Source organism: Pseudophryne corroboree, chromosome 8 (assembly GCF_028390025.1).
Source record: "Pseudophryne corroboree isolate aPseCor3 chromosome 8, aPseCor3.hap2, whole genome shotgun sequence".
Lineage (NCBI taxonomy): Eukaryota > Metazoa > Chordata > Amphibia > Anura > Myobatrachidae > Pseudophryne > Pseudophryne corroboree.
The window spans coordinates 179,818,825-179,834,191 of record NC_086451.1 but is presented as its reverse complement, the minus strand read 5'-3'; positions in this window follow the sequence as shown (position 1 = coordinate 179,834,191).

The window sequence follows — 15,367 nt, the reverse complement described above, 5'->3', positions numbered from 1 at the left end:
TTGCGCTATCAAATTAAGACTGTCATTGGTTCGAATCCCATGTTATCATGCTTTTATTTTACTAGTGTGGTTTGTGGCTCTATAATATGAATGCCTATGTCTTTTAACAACAATAGTCAAGTCTTCCAATGGACTTTTTAGTGAAACCCAATAGAAAGCTTTATTTTCTCTTTGTTTACTCAAATATTGAATGCTTATGTCTTATAAATTTAGTAGGAAAGTATTCTAATGACTTGCTTATGACACCCCATAGAATATATTATGTTTAGTACCTTGGACACTGTATCTTATTCACTTAAATCTCTAATACATTGGGTGTCTGGTATGCACAGTCTGGTTAGCACAGTTAGTAAGGTGTTGGGATTGCGCTATCAAATTAAGACTGTCATTGGTTCGAATCCCATGTTATCATGTTTTTATTTTACTAGTGTGGTTTGTGGCTCTATAATATGAATGCCTATGTCTTTTAACAACAATAGTCAAGTCTTCCAATGGACTTTTTAGTGAAACCCAATAGATAGCTTTAATTTCTCTTTGTTTACTCAAATATTGAATGCTTATGTCTTATAAATTTATTAGGAAAGTATTCTAATGACTTGCTTATGACACCCCATAGAATATATTATGTTTAGTACCTTGGACACTGTAGCTTATTCACTTAAATCTCTGATAAATTGGTTGTCTGGTATGCACAGTCTGGTTAGCACAGTTAGTAAGGTATTGCTTTTGCACTATCAAATTAAGACTGTCATTGGTTCGAATCCCATGTTATCATGTTTTTATTTTACTAGTGTGGCTTGTGGCTCTATAATATGAATGCCTATGTCTTTTAACAACAAGAGTCAAGTCTTCCAATGGACTTTTTAGTGAAACCCAATAGATAGCTTTATTTTCTCTTTGTTTACTCAAATATTGAATGCTTATGTCTTATAAATTTAGTAGGAAAGTATTCTGACTTGCTTATGACACCCCATAGAATATATTATGTTTAGTACCTTGGACACTGTATCTTATTCACTTAAATCTCTGATAAATTGGGTGTCTGGTATGCACAGTCTGGTCAGCACAGTTAGTAAGGTGTTGGGATTGCGCTATCAAATTAAGACTGTCATTGGTTCGAATCCCATGTTATCATGTTTTTATTTTACTAGTGTGGTTTGTGGCTCTATAATATGAATGCCTATGTCTTTTAACAACAATAGTCAAGTCTTCCAATGGACTTTTTAGTGAAACCCAATAGAAAGCTTTATTTTCTCTTTGTTTACTCAAATATTGAATGCTTATGTCTTATAAATTTAGTAGGAAAGTATTCTAATGACTTGCTTATGACACCCCATAGAATATATTATGTTTAGTACCTTGGACACTGTAGCTTATTCACTTAAATCTCTGATAAATTGTGTGTCTGGTATGTACAGTCTGGTTAGCACAGTTAGTAAGGTATTGCTTTTGCACTATCAAATTAAGACTGTCATTGGTTCGAATCCCATGTTATCATGTTTTTATTTTACTAGTGTGGTTTGTGGCTCTATAATATGAATGCCTATGTCTTTTAACAACAATAGTCAAGTCTTCCAATGGACTTTTTAGTGAAACCCAATAGATAGCTTTATTTTCTCTTTGTTTACTCAAATATTGAATGCTTATGTCTTATAAATTTAGTAGGAAAGTATTCTAATGACTTGCTTATGACACCCCATAGAATATATTATGTTTAGTACCTTGGACACTGTATCTTATTCACTTAAATCTCTAATAAATTGGGTGTCTGGTATGCACAGTCTGGTTAGCACAGTTAGTAAGGTGTTGGGATTGCGCTATCAAATTAAGACTGTCATTGGTTCGAATCCCATGTTATCATGTTTTTGTTTTACTAGTGTGGTTTGTGGCTCTATAATATGAATGCCTATGTCTTTTAACAACAATAGTCAAGTCTTCCAATGGACTTTTTAGTGAAACCCAATAGATAGCTTTATTTTCTCTTTGTTTACTCAAATATTGAATGCTTATGTCTTATAAATTTAGTAGGAAAGTATTCTAATGACTTGCTTATGACACCCCATAGAATATATTATGTTTAGTACCTTGGACACTGTATCTTATTCACTTAAATCTCTGATAAATTGGGTGCCTGGTATGCACAGTCTGGTTGGCACAGTTAGTAAGATGTTGGGATTGCGCTATCAAATTAAGACTGTCATTGGTTCGAATCCCATGTTATCATGCTTTTATTTTACTAGTGTGGTTTGTGGCTCTATAATATGAATGCCTATGTCTTTTAACAACAATAGTCAAGTCTTCCAATGGACTTTTTAGTGAAACCCAATAGAAAGCTTTATTTTCTCTTTGTTTACTCAAATATTGAATGCTTATGTCTTATAAATTTAGTAGGAAAGTATTCTAATGACTTGCTTATGACACCCCATAGAATATATTATGTTTAGTACCTTGGACACTGTATCTTATTCACTTAAATCTCTAATACATTGGGTGTCTGGTATGCACAGTCTGGTTAGCACAGTTAGTAAGGTGTTGGGATTGCGCTATCAAATTAAGACTGTCATTGGTTCGAATCCCATGTTATCATGTTTTTATTTTACTAGTGTGGTTTGTGGCTCTATAATATGAATGCCTATGTCTTTTAACAACAATAGTCAAGTCTTCCAATGGACTTTTTAGTGAAACCCAATAGATAGCTTTAATTTCTCTTTGTTTACTCAAATATTGAATGCTTATGTCTTATAAATTTATTAGGAAAGTATTCTAATGACTTGCTTATGACACCCCATAGAATATATTATGTTTAGTACCTTGGACACTGTAGCTTATTCACTTAAATCTCTGATAAATTGGTTGTCTGGTATGCACAGTCTGGTTAGCACAGTTAGTAAGGTATTGCTTTTGCACTATCAAATTAAGACTGTCATTGGTTCGAATCCCATGTTATCATGTTTTTATTTTACTAGTGTGGCTTGTGGCTCTATAATATGAATGCCTATGTCTTTTAACAACAAGAGTCAAGTCTTCCAATGGACTTTTTAGTGAAACCCAATAGATAGCTTTATTTTCTCTTTGTTTACTCAAATATTGAATGCTTATGTCTTATAAATTTAGTAGGAAAGTATTCTAATGACTTGCTTATGACACCCCATAGAATATATTATGTTTAGTACCTTGGACACTGTATCTTATTCACTTAAATCTCTGATAAATTGGGTGTCTGGTATGCACAGTCTGGTCAGCACAGTTAGTAAGGTGTTGGGATTGCGCTATCAAATTAAGACTGTCATTGGTTCGAATCCCATGTTATCATGTTTTTATTTTACTAGTGTGGTTTGTGGCTCTATAATATGAATGCCTATGTCTTTTAACAACAATAGTCAAGTCTTCCAATGGACTTTTTAGTGAAACCCAATAGATAGCTTTATTTACTCTTTGTTTACTCAAATATTGAATGCTTATGTCTTATAAATTTAGTAGGAAAGTATTCTAATGACTTGCTTATGACACCCCATAGAATATATTATGTTTAGTACCTTGGACACTGTAGCTTATTCACTTAAATCTCTGATAAATTGTGTGTCTGGTATGCACAGTCTGGTTAGCACAGTTAGTAAGGTATTGCTTTTGCACTATCAAATTAAGACTGTCATTGGTTCGAATCCCATGTTATAATGTTTTTATTTTACTAGTGTGGTTTGTGGCTCTATAATATGAATGCCTATGTCTTTTAACAACAATAGTCAAGTCTTCCAATGGACTTTTTAGTGAAACCCAATAGATAGCTTTATTTTCTCTTTGTTTACTCAAATATTGAATGCTTATGTCTTATAAATTTAGTAGGAAAGTATTCTAATGACTTGCTTATGACACCCCATAGAATATATTATGTTTAGTACCTTGGACACTGTATCTTATTCACTTAAATCTCTGATAAATTGGGTGTCTGGTATGCACAGTCTGGTCAGCACAGTTAGTAAGGTGTTGGGATTGCGCTATCAAATTAAGACTGTCATTGGTTCGAATCCCATGTTATCATGTTTTTATTTTACTAGTGTGGTTTGTGGCTCTATAATATGAATGCCTATGTCTTTTAACAACAATAGTCAAGTCTTCCAATGGACTTTTTAGTGAAACCCAATAGATAGCTTTATTTACTCTTTGTTTACTCAAATATTGAATGCTTATGTCTTATAAATTTAGTAGGAAAGTATTCTAATGACTTGCTTATGACACCCCATAGAATATATTATGTTTAGTACCTTGGACACTGTAGCTTATTCACTTAAATCTCTGATAAATTGTGTGTCTGGTATGTACAGTCTGGTTAGCACAGTTAGTAAGGTATTGCTTTTGCACTATCAAATTAAGACTGTCATTGGTTCGAATCCCATGTTATCATGTTTTTATTTTACTAGTGTGGTTTGTGGCTCTATAATATGAATGCCTATGTCTTTTAACAACAATAGTCAAGTCTTCCAATGGACTTTTTAGTGAAACCCAATAGATAGCTTTATTTTCTCTTTGTTTACTCAAATATTGAATGCTTATGTCTTATAAATTTAGTAGGAAAGTATTCTAATGACTTGCTTATGACACCCCATAGAATATATTATGTTTAGTACCTTGGACACTGTATCTTATTCACTTAAATCTCTAATAAATTGGGTGTCTGGTATGCACAGTCTGGTTAGCACAGTTAGTAAGGTGTTGGGATTGCGCTATCAAATTAAGACTGTCATTGGTTCGAATCCCATGTTATCATGTTTTTGTTTTACTAGTTTGGTTTGTGGCTCTATAATATGAATGCCTATGTCTTTTAACAACAATAGTCAAGTCTTCCAATGGACTTTTTAGTGAAACCCAATAGATAGCTTTAATTTCTCTTTGTTTACTCAAATATTGAATGCTTATGTCTTATAAATTTATTAGGAAAGTATTCTAATGACTTGCTTATGATACCCCATAGAATATATTATGTTTAGTACCTTGGACACTGTAGCTTATTCACTTAAATCTCTGATAAATTGGTTGTCTAGTATGCACAGTCTGGTTAGCACAGTTAGTAAGGTATTGCTTTTGCACTATCAAATTAAGACTGTCATTGGTTCGAATCCCATGTTATCATGTTTTTATTTTACTAGTGTGGTTTGTGGCTCTATAATATGAATGCCTATGTCTTTTAACAACAATAGTCAAGTCTTCCAATGGACTTTTTAGTGAAACCCAATAGATAGCTTTATTTTCTCTTTGTTTACTCAAATATTGAATGCTTATGTCTTATAAATTTAGTAGGAAAGTATTCTAATGACTTGCTTATGACACCCCATAGAATATATTATGTTTAGTACCTTGGACACTGTATCTTATTCACTTAAATCTCTGATAAATTGGGTGCCTGGTATGCACAGTCTGGTTGGCACAGTTAGTAAGATGTTGGGATTGCGCTATCAAATTAAGACTGTCATTGGTTCGAATCCCATGTTATCATGCTTTTATTTTACTAGTGTGGTTTGTGGCTCTATAATATGAATGCCTATGTCTTTTAACAACAATAGTCAAGTCTTCCAATGGACTTTTTAGTGAAACCCAATAGAAAGCTTTATTTTCTCTTTGTTTACTCAAATATTGAATGCTTATGTCTTATAAATTTAGTAGGAAAGTATTCTAATGACTTGCTTATGACACCCCATAGAATATATTATGTTTAGTACCTTGGACACTGTATCTTATTCACTTAAATCTCTAATACATTGGGTGTCTGGTATGCACAGTCTGGTTAGCACAGTTAGTAAGGTGTTGGGATTGCGCTATCAAATTAAGACTGTCATTGGTTCGAATCCCATGTTATCATGTTTTTATTTTACTAGTGTGGTTTGTGGCTCTATAATATGAATGCCTATGTCTTTTAACAACAATAGTCAAGTCTTCCAATGGACTTTTTAGTGAAACCCAATAGATAGCTTTAATTTCTCTTTGTTTACTCAAATATTGAATGCTTATGTCTTATAAATTTATTAGGAAAGTATTCTAATGACTTGCTTATGACACCCCATAGAATATATTATGTTTAGTACCTTGGACACTGTAGCTTATTCACTTAAATCTCTGATAAATTGGTTGTCTGGTATGCACAGTCTGGTTAGCACAGTTAGTAAGGTATTGCTTTTGCACTATCAAATTAAGACTGTCATTGGTTCGAATCCCATGTTATCATGTTTTTATTTTACTAGTGTGGCTTGTGGCTCTATAATATGAATGCCTATGTCTTTTAACAACAAGAGTCAAGTCTTCCAATGGACTTTTTAGTGAAACCCAATAGATAGCTTTATTTTCTCTTTGTTTACTCAAATATTGAATGCTTATGTCTTATAAATTTAGTAGGAAAGTATTCTAATGACTTGCTTATGACACCCCATAGAATATATTATGTTTAGTACCTTGGACACTGTATCTTATTCACTTAAATCTCTGATAAATTGGGTGTCTGGTATGCACAGTCTGGTCAGCACAGTTAGTAAGGTGTTGGGATTGCACTATCAAATTAAGACTGTCATTGGTTCGAATCCCATGTTATCATGTTTTTATTTTACTAGTGTGGTTTGTGGCTCTATAATATGAATGCCTATGTCTTTTAACAACAATAGTCAAGTCTTCCAATGGACTTTTTAGTGAAACCCAATAGATAGCTTTATTTACTCTTTGTTTACTCAAATATTGAATGCTTATGTCTTATAAATTTAGTAGGAAAGTATTCTAATGACTTGCTTATGACACCCCATAGAATATATTATGTTTAGTACCTTGGACACTGTAGCTTATTCACTTAAATCTCTGATAAATTGTGTGTCTGGTATGCACAGTCTGGTTAGCACAGTTAGTAAGGTATTGCTTTTGCACTATCAAATTAAGACTGTCATTGGTTCGAATCCCATGTTATAATGTTTTTATTTTACTAGTGTGGTTTGTGGCTCTATAATATGAATGCCTATGTCTTTTAACAACAATAGTCAAGTCTTCCAATGGACTTTTTAGTGAAACCCAATAGATAGCTTTATTTTCTCTTTGTTTACTCAAATATTGAATGCTTATGTCTTATAAATTTAGTAGGAAAGTATTCTAATGACTTGCTTATGACACCCCATAGAATATATTATGTTTAGTACCTTGGACACTGTATCTTATTCACTTAAATCTCTAATAAATTGGGTGTCTGGTATGCACAGTCTGGTTAGCACAGTTAGTAAGGTGTTGGGATTGCGCTATCAAATTAAGACTGTCATTGGTTCGAATCCCATGTTATCATGTTTTTATTTTACTAGTGTGGTTTGTGGCTCTATAATATGAATGCCTATGTCTTTTAACAACAATAGTCAAGTCTTCCAATGGACTTTTTAGTGAAACCCAATAGATAGCTTTAATTTCTCTTTGTTTACTCAAATATTGAATGCTTATGTCTTATAAATTTATTAGGAAAATATTCTAATGACTTGCTTATGACACCCCATAGAATATATTATGTTTAGTACCTTGGACACTGTAGCTTATTCACTTAAATCTCTGATAAATTGTGTGTCTGGTATGCACAGTCTGGTTAGCACAGTTAGTAAGGTATTGCTTTTGCACTATCAAATTAAGACTGTCATTGGTTCGAATCCCATGTTATCATGTTTTTATTTTACTAGTGTGGTTTGTGGCTCTATAATATGAATGCCTATGTCTTTTAACAACAATAGTCAAGTCTTCCAATGGACTTTTTAGTGAAACCCAATAGATAGCTTTATTTTCTCTTTGTTTACTCAAATATTGAATGCTTATGTCTTATAAATTTAGTAGGAAAGTATTCTAATGACTTGCTTATGACTCCCCATAGAATATATTATGTTTAGTACCTTGGACACTGTATCTTATTCACTTAAATCTCTGATAAATTGGGTGTCTGGTATGCACAGTCTGGTCAGCACAGTTAGTAAGGTGTTGGGATTGCGCTATCAAATTAAGACTGTCATTGGTTCGAATCCCATGTTATCATGTTTTTATTTTACTAGTGTGGTTTGTGGCTCTATAATATGAATGCCTATGTCTTTTAACAACAATAGTCAAGTCTTCCAATGGACTTTTTAGTGAAACCCAATAGATAGCTTTATTTACTCTTTGTTTACTCAAATATTGAATGCTTATGTCTTATAAATTTAGTAGGAAAGTATTCTAAAGACTTGCTTATGACACCCCATAGAATATATTATGTTTAGTACCTTGGACACTGTATCTTATTCACTTAAATCTCTGATAAATTGGGTGCCTGGTATGCACAGTCTGGTTGGCACAGTTAGTAAGATGTTGGGATTGCGCTATCAAATTAAGACTGTCATTGGTTCGAATCCCATGTTATCATGCTTTTATTTTACTAGTGTGGTTTGTGGCTCTATAATATTAATGCCTATGTCTTTTAACAACAATAGTCAAGTCTTCCAATGGACTTTTTAGTGAAACCCAATAGAAAGCTTTATTTTCTCTTTGTTTACTCAAATATTGAATGCTTATGTCTTATAAATTTAGTAGGAAAGTATTCTAATGACTTGCTTATGACACCCCATAGAATATATTATGTTTAGTACCTTGGACACTGTATCTTATTCACTTAAATCTCTAATACATTGGGTGTCTGGTATGCACAGTCTGGTTAGCACAGTTAGTAAGGTGTTGGGATTGCGCTATCAAATTAAGACTGTCATTGGTTCGAATCCCATGTTATCATGTTTTTATTTTACTAGTGTGGTTTGTGGCTCTATAATATGAATGCCTATGTCTTTTAACAACAATAGTCAAGTCTTCCAATGGACTTTTTAGTGAAACCCAATAGATAGCTTTAATTTCTCTTTGTTTACTCAAATATTGAATGCTTATGTCTTATAAATTTATTAGGAAAGTATTCTAATGACTTGCTTATGACACCCCATAGAATATATTATGTTTAGTACCTTGGACACTGTAGCTTATTCACTTAAATCTCTGATAAATTGGTGGTCTGGTATGCACAGTCTGATTAGCACAGTTAGTAAGGTATTGCTTTTGCACTATCAAATTAAGACTGTCATTGGTTCGAATCCCATGTTATCATGTTTTTATTTTACTAGTGTGGCTTGTGGCTCTATAATATGAATGCCTATGTCTTTTAACAACAAGAGTCAAGTCTTCCAATGGACTTTTTAGTGAAACCCAATAGATAGCTTTATTTACTCTTTGTTTACTCAAATATTGAATGCTTATGTCTTATAAATTTAGTAGGAAAGTATTCTAATGACTTGCTTATGACACCCCATAGAATATATTATGTTTAGTACCTTGGACACTGTATCTTATTCACTTAAATCTCTGATAAATTGGGTGTCTGGTATGCACAGTCTGGTCAGCACAGTTAGTAAGGTGTTGGGATTGCGCTATCAAATTAAGACTGTCATTGGTTCGAATCCCATGTTATCATGTTTTTATTTTACTAGTGTGGTTTGTGGCTCTATAATATGAATGCCTATGTCTTTTAACAACAATAGTCAAGTCTTCCAATGGACTTTTTAGTGAAACCCAATAGATAGCTTTATTTACTCTTTGTTTACTCAAATATTGAATGCTTATGTCTTATAAATTTAGTAGGAAAGTATTCTAATGACTTGCTTATGACACCCCATAGAATATATTATGTTTAGTACCTTGGACACTGTAGCTTATTCACTTAAATCTCTGATAAATTGTGTGTCTGGTATGCACAGTCTGGTTAGCACAGTTAGTAAGGTGTTGGGATTGTGCTATCAAATTAAGACTGTCATTGGTTCGAATCCCATGTTATCATGTTTTTATTTTACTAGTGTGGTTTGTGGCTCTATAATATGAATGCCTATGTCTTTTAACAACAATAGTCAAGTCTTCCAATGGACTTTTTAGTGAAACCCAATAGATAGCTTTAATTTCTCTTTGTTTACTCAAATATTGAATGCTTATGTCTTATAAATTTATTAGGAAAGTATTCTAATGACTTGCTTATGACACCCCATAGAATATATTATGTTTAGTACCTTGGACACTGTAGCTTATTCACTTAAATCTCTGATAAATTGTGTGTCTGGTATGCACAGTCTGGTTAGCACAGTTAGTAAGGTATTGCTTTTGCACTATCAAATTAAGACTGTCATTGGTTCGAATCCCATGTTATCATGTTTTTATTTTACTAGTGTGGTTTGTGGCTCTATAATATGAATGCCTATGTCTTTTAACAACAATAGTCAAGTCTTCCAATGGACTTTTTAGTGAAACCCAATAGATAGCTTTATTTTCTCTTTGTTTACTCAAATATTGAATGCTTATGTCTTATAAATTTAGTAGGAAAGTATTCTAATGACTTGCTTATGACACCCCATAGAATATATTATGTTTAGTACCTTGGACACTGTATCTTATTCACTTAAATCTCTAATAAATTGTGTGTGTGGTATGCACAGTCTGGTTAGCACAGTTAGTAAGGAGTTGGGATTGCGCTATCAAATTAAGACTGTCATTGGTTCGAATCCCATGTTATCATGTTTTTATTTTACTAGTGTGGTTTGTGGCTCTATAATATGAATGCCTATGTCTTTTAACAACAATAGTCAAGTCTTCCAAAGGACTTTTTAGTGAAACCCAATAGATAGCTTTAATTTCTCTTTGTTTACTCAAATATTGAATGCTTATGTCTTATAAATGTATTAGGAAAGTATTCTAATGACTTGCTTATGACACCCCATAGAAAATATTATGTTTAGTACCTTGGACAATGTAGCTTATTCACTTAAATCTCTGATAAATTGGTTGTCTGGTATGCACAGTCTGGTTAGCACAGTTAGTAAGGTATTGCTTTTGCACTATCAAATTAAGACTGTCATTGGTTCGAATCCCATGTTATCATGTTTTTATTTTACTAGTGTGGTTTGTGGCTCTATAATATGAATGCCTATGTCTTTTAACAATAATAGTCAAGTCTTCCAATGGACTTTTTAGTGAAACCCAATGGATAGCTTTATTTTCTCTTTGTTTACTCAAATATTGAATGCTTATGTCTTATAAATTTAGTAGGAAAGTATTCTAATGACTTGCTTATGACACCCCATAGAATATATTATGTTTAGTACCTTGGACACTGTATCTTATTCACTTAAATCTCTGATAAATTGGGTGTCTGGTATGCACAGTCTGGTCAGCACAGTTAGTAAGGTGTTGGGATTGTGCTATCAAATTAAGACTGTCATTGCTTCGCATCCCATGTTATCATGTTTTTATTTTACTAGTGTTGTTTGTGGCTCTATAATATGAATGCCTATGTCTTTTAACAACAATAGTCAAGTCTTCCAATGGACTTTTTAGTGAAACCCAATAGATAGCTTTATTTACTCTTTGTTTACTCAAATATTGAATGCTTATGTGTTATAAATTTAGTAGGAAAGTATTCTAATGACTTGCTTATGACACCCCATAGAATATATTATGTTTAGTACCTTGGACACTGTAGCTTATTCACTTAAATCTCTGATAAATTGTGTGTCTGGTATGCACAGTCTGGTTAGCACAGTTAGTAAGGTGTTGGGATTGTGCTATCAAATTAAGACTGTCATTGGTTCGAATCCCATGTTATCATGTTTTTGTTTTACTAGTGTGGTTTGTGGCTCTATAATATGAATGCCTATGTCTTTTAACAACAATAGTCAAGTCTTCCAATGGACTTTTTAGTGAAACCCAATAGATAGCTTTAATTTCTCTTTGTTTACTCAAATATTGAATGCTTATGTCTTATAAATTTATTAGGAAAGTATTCTAATGACTTGCTTATGACACCCCATAGAATATATTATGTTTAGTACCTTGGACACTGTAGCTTATTCACTTAAATCTCTGATAAATTGGTTGTCTCGTATGCACAGTCTGGTTAGCACAGTTAGTAAGGTATTGCTTTTGCACTATCAAATTAAGACTGTCATTGGTTCGAATCCCATGTTATCATGTTTTTATTTTACTAGTGTGGTTTGTGGCTCTATAATATGAATGCCTATGTCTTTTAACAACAATAGTCAAGTCTTCCAATGGACTTTTTAGTGAAACCCAATAGATAGCTTTAATTTCTCTTTGTTTACTCAAATATTGAATGCTTATGTCTTATAAATTTATTAGGAAAGTATTCTAATGACTTGCTTATGACACCCCATAGAATATATTATGTTTAGTACCTTGGACACTGTAGCTTATTCACTTAAATCTCTGATAAATTGTGTGTCTGGTATGCACAGTCTGGTTAGCACAGTTAGTAAGGTATTGCTTTTGCACTATCAAATTAAGACTGTCATTGGTTCGAATCCCATGTTATCATGTTTTTATTTTACTAGTGTGGTTTGTGGCTCTATAATATGAATGCCTATGTCTTTTAACAACAATAGTCAAGTCTTCCAATGGACTTTTTAGTGAAACCCAATAGATAGCTTTATTTTCTCTTTGTTTACTCAAATATTGAATGCTTATGTCTTATAAATTTAGTAGGAAAGTATTCTAATGACTTGCTTATGACACCCCATAGAATATATTATGTTTAGTACCTTGGACACTGTATCTTATTCACTTAAATCTCTAATAAATTGTGTGTGTGGTATGCACAGTCTGGTTAGCACAGTTAGTAAGGAGTTGGGATTGCGCTATCAAATTAAGACTGTCATTGGTTCGAATCCCATGTTATCATGTTTTTATTTTACTAGTGTGGTTTGTGGCTCTATAATATGAATGCCTATGTCTTTTAACAACAATAGTCAAGTCTTCCAAAGGACTTTTTAGTGAAACCCAATAGATAGCTTTAATTTCTCTTTGTTTACTCAAATATTGAATGCTTATGTCTTATAAATGTATTAGGAAAGTATTCTAATGACTTGCTTATGACACCCCATAGAAAATATTATGTTTAGTACCTTGGACAATGTAGCTTATTCACTTAAATCTCTGATAAATTGGTTGTCTGGTATGCACAGTCTGGTTAGCACAGTTAGTAAGGTATTGCTTTTGCACTATCAAATTAAGACTGTCATTGGTTCGAATCCCATGTTATCATGTTTTTATTTTACTAGTGTGGTTTGTGGCTCTATAATATGAATGCCTATGTCTTTTAACAATAATAGTCAAGTCTTCCAATGGACTTTTTAGTGAAACCCAATGGATAGCTTTATTTTCTCTTTGTTTACTCAAATATTGAATGCTTATGTCTTATAAATTTAGTAGGAAAGTATTCTAATGACTTGCTTATGACACCCCATAGAATATATTATGTTTAGTACCTTGGACACTGTATCTTATTCACTTAAATCTCTGATAAATTGGGTGTCTGGTATGCACAGTCTGGTCAGCACAGTTAGTAAGGTGTTGGGATTGTGCTATCAAATTAAGACTGTCATTGCTTCGCATCCCATGTTATCATGTTTTTATTTTACTAGTGTTGTTTGTGGCTCTATAATATGAATGCCTATGTCTTTTAACAACAATAGTCAAGTCTTCCAATGGACTTTTTAGTGAAACCCAATAGATAGCTTTATTTACTCTTTGTTTACTCAAATATTGAATGCTTATGTGTTATAAATTTAGTAGGAAAGTATTCTAATGACTTGCTTATGACACCCCATAGAATATATTATGTTTAGTACCTTGGACACTGTAGCTTATTCACTTAAATCTCTGATAAATTGTGTGTCTGGTATGCACAGTCTGGTTAGCACAGTTAGTAAGGTGTTGGGATTGTGCTATCAAATTAAGACTGTCATTGGTTCGAATCCCATGTTATCATGTTTTTGTTTTACTAGTGTGGTTTGTGGCTCTATAATATGAATGCCTATGTCTTTTAACAACAATAGTCAAGTCTTCCAATGGACTTTTTAGTGAAACCCAATAGATAGCTTTAATTTCTCTTTGTTTACTCAAATATTGAATGCTTATGTCTTATAAATTTATTAGGAAAGTATTCTAATGACTTGCTTATGACACCCCATAGAATATATTATGTTTAGTACCTTGGACACTGTAGCTTATTCACTTAAATCTCTGATAAATTGGTTGTCTCGTATGCACAGTCTGGTTAGCACAGTTAGTAAGGTATTGCTTTTGCACTATCAAATTAAGACTGTCATTGGTTCGAATCCCATGTTATCATGTTTTTATTTTACTAGTGTGGTTTGTGGCTCTATAATATGAATGCCTATATCTTTTAACAACAATAGTCAAGTCTTCCAATGGACTTTTTAGTGAAACCCAATAGATAGCTTTATTTTCTCTTTGTTTACTCAAATATTGAATGCTTATGTCTTATAAATTTAGTAGGAAAGTATTCTAATGACTTGCTTATGACACCCCATAGAATATATTATGTTTAGTACCTTGGACACTGTATCTTATTCACTTAAATCTCTGATAAATTGGGTGTCTGGTATGCACAGTCTGGTCAGCACAGTTAGTAAGGTGTTGGGATTGCGCTATCAAATTAAGACTGTCATTGGTTCGAATCCCATGTTATCATGTTTTTATTTTACTAGTGTGGTTTGTGGCTCTATAATATGAATGCCTATGTCTTTTAACAACAATAGTCAAGTCTTCCAATGGACTTTTTAGTGAAACCCAATAGATAGCTTTATTTACTCTTTGTTTACTCAAATATTGAATGCTTATGTCTTATAAATTTAGTAGGAAAGTATTCTAATGACTTGCTTATGACACCCCATAGAATATATTATGTTTAGTACCTTGGACACTGTAGCTTATTCACTTAAATCTCTGATAAATTGTGTGTCTGGTATGCACAGTCTGGTTAGCACAGTTAGTAAGGTATTGCTTTTGCACTATCAAATTAAGACTGTCATTGGTTCGAATCCCATGTTATCATGTTTTTATTTTACTAGTGTGGTTTGTGGCTCTATAATATGAATGCCTATGTCTTTTAACAACAATAGTCAAGTCTTCCAATGGACTTTTTAGTGAAACCCAATAGATAGCTTTATTTTCTCTTTGTTTACTCAAATATTGAATGCTTATGTCTTATAAATTTAGTAGGAAAGTATTCTAATGACTTGCTTATGACACCCCATAGAATATATTATGTTTAGTACCTTGGACACTGTATCTTATTCACTTAAATCTCTAATAAATTGGGTGTCTGGTATGCACAGTCTGGTTAGCACAGTTAGTAAGGTGTTGGGATTGCGCTATCAAATTAAGACTGTCATTGGTTCGAATCCCATGTTATCATGTTTTTATTTTACTAGTGTGGTTTGTGGCTCTATAATATGAATGCCTATGTCTTTTAACAACAATAGTCAAGTCT